Genomic DNA, 7,147 nt, shown 5'->3' on the forward strand with positions numbered 1-7,147 from the left:
AGGCACTGTGCCGACGCAGGTTCGATTCTTGCAAAAAGCAAAGTTTTTTTTTTTTTAAGTTTTTTTTTTACCCGTACATACAGTGTGTGTGCGTGCGTGCGTATACAGTGTGCGTGCGTGTATGCGTGCGTATACAGTGTGTGTGTGTGCGTGCGTGCTTCATCGTATTTATTATTATTATTATTATTATTAATATGCAGGTAATAATAATAAATACGATGAAGCACGCACGCACGCACGCACACACACACTGTATACGCACGCATCCGCCGTGGCGAGTACAGAATCCGCCATTGTTTATTTTTTTTTTGCGTGCCGTGGTGCAGGTTTTATTGTCCTAGTAGTACTATTCTCGGAATTATTTCATCCTCTTCTAGCGTAATGGTTAGCGCTCTCGCCCCTATAGTCAAGGCACTGTGCCGACGCAGGTTCGATTCTTGCAAAAAGCAAAGTATTTTTTTTTAAAGTATTTTTTTTACCCGTACATACAGTGTGTGTGCGTGCGTGCGTGCGTATACAGTGTGCGTGCGTGTATGCGTGCGTATACAGTGTGTGTGTGTGTGTGTGTGCGTGCGTGCTTCATCGTATTTATTATTATTATTATTATTATTAATATGCAGGTAATAATAATAAATACGATGAAGCACGCACGCACACACACACACACACACACACACACTGTATACGCACGCATACACGCACGCACACTGTATACGCACGCACGCACACACACTGTATGTACGGGTAAAAAAATAACTTAAAAAAAAAAAACTTTGCTTTTTGCAAGAATCGAACCTGCGTCGGCACAGTGCCTTGACTATAGGGGCGAGAGCGCTAACCATTACGCTAGAAGAGGATGAAATAATTCCGAGAATAGTACTAATAGGACAATAAAACCTGCACCATGGCACGCAAACAAAAAATAAACAATGGCGGATTCTGTACTCGCCACGGCGGAAAATGAAGAATACGCCATGGCGTAAAAAAATAGGTCGTGGCGAGTCGTCGCCACGGCGGATTCTGTACTCGCCACGGCGGATTCTGTTCTGTCATGGCGGAAAATGAAGAATACGCCATGGCGTAAAAAAATAGGTCGTGGCGAGTCGTGACCGCCACGAATTGATCTCGCTCCACCTGAACATGTGAACCTATTGTTACATTCTAGGACTCTGGAAGGCTATAGTGACTGATAATGAAAATGTCTCCGATTTGAGGTATAGTGCAGCATTTTGGCCACAGAAAGAGTAATCTTCAAGATAGAGAGGTCATCTTGGGCTTAAATTGAAGCTTAAGGATATGGGAAGTTTTCTATATACAAGTGAGGCAGTTATATTCACCCTAATGTGCTGGAAAATAACCATCTTTGTTGTTATTTGTTAAACGGACAGTGTATATTTTTGTGTTTCTGAGGATGATGTAGGTCATATTTAAGAATACAATGGTAGATAGCCCCAAAATCCTATTCTGATACTTACCCCTATGTGTCAGGATACTCCATGCCAAATTTCACACTTCCATGTGTATTTATGAAATTTTAGTGAATTTTTATTTGCCTTTACACAATTTCGCCAGAGCCATATACCAAAAAGGGGGGTTTGAGGTGATAACCACTAAAAAGCTGCCAGTCAGCAAGGTCTATCATATCAAAACCTGATCTAGGGATGTATAGGAATAAAAAAATCACAACTAAACTTTGCCGCCTCTCCGGTACCGACATGTCATATCTGGGCACTTGGCCCAAGGACTATACACATTGTAAAAACATGCATGCATTTTTGATTCCTCCTTTCATTACACTGAGTGATTATTTAAATGGTCAATTAAGGCAACAAAGTTCAAATTCAGGGTAGAATAACCTGAATTTCTGTGCAGCTACAATTACGTAATGTAGCTTTAGCTGAATCTGATCGTCCTTTTATAATGTTTAATTTGCTTAATGTTTGATTACCAACTAATTAAATTGCCTTGCTGTTGGGAGCAGTGATTGGCCGTGTTTTGTTCTATTGTTGGTGTGCCCCTTCTAACTTCTCCTCTCTGCACTATAGCTGAAGCATTTAGTTTTAGTTCTTAAAAAAACTTGTATCTGTTTATTTGGGCAGGTTTTGAGTTATGGCTTTACTACAAACATTGAAGTCCTTGGTCAACCAGAGACTATCTGCTGCTGCTGAAGAGATATTTGGGGTCGTTGGTAGAATTCTAACAGAGTACGAGGATGAAGCTTTCCACATCAAGCAAGAAACTGACCGCCAACGCAGACTACTGGATATGGTTTTACAACCAATCGTCAAACTAAACAGAGCAGGTTGGTAAAACCTTTACTATGTTAACCTTTACTACGTTAACTGTTAAAGGCTTGAACATGTTTGAACACAGTTGGAACTCAATCCATTCATGTTAGGGTTAAACTGATAGCAATAGGTTGTAGCTAATGAAAAAATATATTTGAGGAACAGGGAAAGGCTTGTTTTAGAAGTGAAGCATTGTTGAGGTAAGAAACAATCATTTGTGTGACACTGGAATCAAAACAAACATTAGGACAGATATGGAAATAACAGCAGGAGTGTCATGTTCAGTAATACTATTTTTCTCTTCTCTATCTTCTGTCTAGACTCCTTACACCTCATTGTGTGTAAAGATGAGGTATTCACTGTGCAGCAGGAGAGAACCTCCAGTCTGGTCCAGGAGGATCCAGAGCCTCCACAGATTAAAGATGAACAGGAGGAGCAAACCTCCAGTCTGATCAAAGAGGATCCAGAGTCTCTACAGATTAAAGTTGAACAGCAGGAGATAACCTCCAGTCTGATCAAAGAGGAACCAGAGTCTCTGGTTTCTCTACAGATTAAAGAGGAACATGATGAGTTACTTCAGGATGGTGGATCAACAGAGACATTACTATCAGTGAAACACGGAGATGGTGATGAAAACATACAAACCGAACCTGTAGACAGCACCTCATCTAAACACATGGAAACACAAGCTGATGTAGAGGACTGTGGAACATCACAACCAACTAGTGATGATCAGCTCCTCTCTTCACACTGTTCTGAATCTGACATCACTGAAGACAGTGATGAGTGGGATGAGACCACGGATGACCAGTCAGGTTTAAACACACTGCAATCACACAATACACAACACATGGGAGGAAATAGTTTGTCTTTGAGCAACAAGCTGCTCCATGGCCTAAAATCACCCAAACAAAGTCACTCCATGAGTAGTCAAATAGGTAAGAAATGTTTTAGTTGTGCAGATTGTGGTAAAATGTTTAATCGCAAGGAACATCTGAAGAACCACACATTGATTCATTCAGGGGAAAGGCCATTTGTTTGTACAGTGTGTGACAAAGGCTTTAATCAAAGGGGTAGTCTAAAATTACACATGTTGACTCACACAGGGGAAAAAGGTAAACAATGTTTTAGTTGTGCAGATTGTGGTAAAATGTTTAATCGCAAGGATCATCTGAATAATCACACAGTGATTCATTCAGGGGGAAAGCCCTTTACATGTACAGTGTGTGGCAAGGGCTGTAGTCACACGAGTGATCTAAAAAGACACATGTTGACTCACACAGGGGAAAAACCCTTTACGTGTACAGTTTGTGGCACAGGCTTTAGTCGAAAGGGTCATCTAAAATCAAACATGATGACTCACACAGGGGAAAACCCCTTTATGTGTACAGTTTGTGGCAAGGGCTGCACTCATAATGGAGAATTAAACATACACATGAGGACTCATACAGGGGAAAAGCCCTTTACATGTACAGTTTGTGGCAAGGGTTGTAGTCATAATGGTAATCTAAAAGTACACATGATGACTCACACAGGGGGAAAACCCATTGCATGTACAGTTTGTGGCAAGGGCTTTAGTCAAACGAGATATCTAAAAAGACACATGATGACTCACACAAGGGAAAACCCTTTATGTGTACAGTTTGTGGCAAGGGCTGCACTCATAATGGAAAATGCAAAATACACATGAGGACTCATGCAGGGGGGAAAAAAACATTTGATTGTAACGTTTTTGAAAGCGGTTTTAGACAGATTGATAATCTAAAAACACACATGAAGACACACAATATATAATGACCTGCTTGAGAATCAGTGTTTGACCACATTTTGTCAAATGTCATATTCCTTCTATGCATCAATATGCATGCACTAGTGGTGCAATTGTAACTCTGTGTGTTGTTTGGACTAACATATTATCATAGTGTATTTGAATCACTAAGTTTGATCATTTGTTTTGATTATCTGTATTATTTACTATGTTGTGTTCATAGAATGCATTGTAACGGAACATATTTACTATATCATACCTGTAAAAAAACACAATTTCTTCTTTTTCAAATAAAGGTTTGACAGCTACAGATCCTTGTGTGTGTTCATTACAAGAAGCTCATCACTTCACATGTGTTTCACCTCCAGTATAGACATCTTGTACTGTGAACAATACAGTGACAAGAACTGCTTAAGTTAGTATGGTTCCCTCCTTCCAAAGCCTGACCAAGCTCTGTCATTAAAACCCATTCAGACCTAAGTTCGATTCTACAATTTTGTCTTCATTGAATGCATTGTAAATATTTACTCTGTCATACCTGTAAAAAAACACTGTCCATAATGTCTTCTTTTACAAATAAAGGGTTGACAGCTACATTATCCTTCATGTGTGTTCAATGCAGGAAGCTCATCACATTCACAACCAACACACTAGTTTAATCTCCTTTAATTACAGACAGTAAGTGGATAGGAGTATTATTTTACAGTCCACACTCATTTAACTATTGCTACAATGAACATGACAAGTCTTAATGTTACAATGTGCATACTGTCCATTGTACATCTAGCGTATTATAAGAAGTGTTATAACAGTTCTGTGTAAGGATGGTCACATGTCTCTTAGTCATGTGATGATGGTAAAACTATGACAGAATAATCGTAGTTGTGGACATGAAGTGAATTGATATCTGACAATGGGTATGAATAAAAAATGTCAAACATGTCTTTCAGATTGACCAGTTACTTTTGATGTCTTGAGTCTGCTGTGTGTAGATATGTGTGGTTTACATACATGTACAGTAAGCATAATGTCACTGTACAATACCAGTTGTAACACAAATTATTCCATTATTTCTGGTTGTAGGCTATGGGAATTCCATATTTATTTAACTAATTAGAAGAAATGGGTTGTGAATGTTGTGGAATGTTTATGAACATGTCTGTCCCATTGTTAATGGACAGGTGATAATGGGTTAGGGTGTGTAACCCTGTTGCTGAATGGATCGACCAACCAATTTGCATGTGCTCCTTTTAGTGTGATACGTAGAGTGCATATAGCCTACTCCTACAGTATTGTGTGAATGGAGTGGAACATGTATATATAGGATTGGGAATCATTTGTATTTAAATCATTTAGTCATGGACACTGGTGGATTACTACAATGACCATAATGCTTTGCTGCACTTGTGGAGAGGGATAGGGCTGTCTTTTATATATGATAAAAACAATGATGAATGATATTTTGCTCTATTGTTCTATAAGTAAGACACACAAATCTACTATGCCATGTACAATAGAAACACTGAGAACATGGATATACCAAGATTGCCCTCAAATAAACATAGACAAAACTAAAGTACTTGTTTTGAAGTCAAGGACAATGGATTAAAAGTTAGGCGCTTAGCTTCAAACCTTGTTGTAGTCATGGCCTAAGAACTTTAACAAGCCACATTAGCACCGTCAAAGTCAGTTTATATCCAACCGGAATCTAGAAAAATGTCCAATAGTAGTCTTAACTACTGTACCAGTGTTTTACAGATGTCCCTAAAAATATACCAGGTGATTGCAGCTCATTCAGAACGCTTCTACTCAAGTCTTTAATCTTGCGTAGGTGCCACCCGGTCATACCTCTACGGTCACCTGGTAAAGGTTTGCTTTATGACCCTAGAATTAAAACATAGTATTCAGATTAATGTGTAACATATCTGGAACAAACTGCCTGAAAACTGCAGCTCTGCAACAACTCTGTTATTTTTATCACAGCTAAAAACATGCATGCCTGTTTGCTGCTGCCTTTCATTGAGATTGTGTCATTATTATTCTAAAATCTACACTGACATTTAATTTATTTAAATTTGTTCCATTTTGCTCTGTGTCCTGAATATGTTTTCAATTAAGGCAACACGGTTCAAATACGGGATAGAATAGGAAAGTTACTGTGGGAGGTCGGGTGGGAAATATCACTCAGAGTGCAGTATCAGGGGTTAGACACACGAGGGCGCCCATTTCTTTATTTCTCCAAAAAGGTTCAAAGCAAGTCAGTTGTACAAACAGAACTCAAACAGTTATTATTCTTTGCATGAGGTCCCGGTTCCGAGGCGGGAGTCGTCACTGCAGAGGATGAGAGGGGATGTTAGCATACGGTCAGAGCACAAGGTACAAAGTTGGGGCCTGAGACTCCCGGTCTAGGCAGTCTACCAACTAGACATTTGTATAACTCTTTCTCTTCTTCTTTTCCAGGTTCCAGAGGAGGCCAGGAGGCTCCCCCGGAGGTAGGTAAGGGGGTGCGTATCTTTCTCTATCCACAAGGCACAGAAGAGTACTTTAGAGTAGAAGTACTCGGATACGGGGTGGTGAGTAATTAGAGTAAAAGTACTTGGTATGGTACGGAGGGCCCCTTAGGCTCGGCCAACAGGAAGATACACAAGCATTTATATTCTTATTTCTCTCTATCTACTGGGTGGCCGTGTCGGTACGACAACGGCAGTCAGGGGGTTAACACAAAGTAAGCGCTCTAGTTTCTAACGGTCTTCTTTCACCGGGCCTGGCGGCTCAAGCCAACTTAAAGTCTCTTCCAAGGGTGAAAATAAACATAACACGGGCCTGTCTTCTTTCACAGGGTGGACGTGACACTTTATCTAGAGCCTGCTAGCTTCCATTAGTTTCTACGGGGTTGTCTTCATTCAACAATCTTCAGTGTACAACACCACGGTGACACTCTTCATTCACAGTCTTCATTTAGCATCGACAGGGTGACTTCCTTCACAATCTTCGTTATTATCCTTAGCTGCTCATTGCCACTATGAGTGCCTCTTCTTAATAACACGGGTGATAGATAGTGAACGGTTTGTCTTACTGCGACCTTATGGAG

The sequence above is a fragment of the Protomyctophum bolini genome (assembly GCF_963924005.1).
Source record: "Protomyctophum bolini genome assembly, chromosome: 21".
In the NCBI taxonomy this organism is placed as follows: domain Eukaryota; kingdom Metazoa; phylum Chordata; class Actinopteri; order Myctophiformes; family Myctophidae; genus Protomyctophum; species Protomyctophum bolini.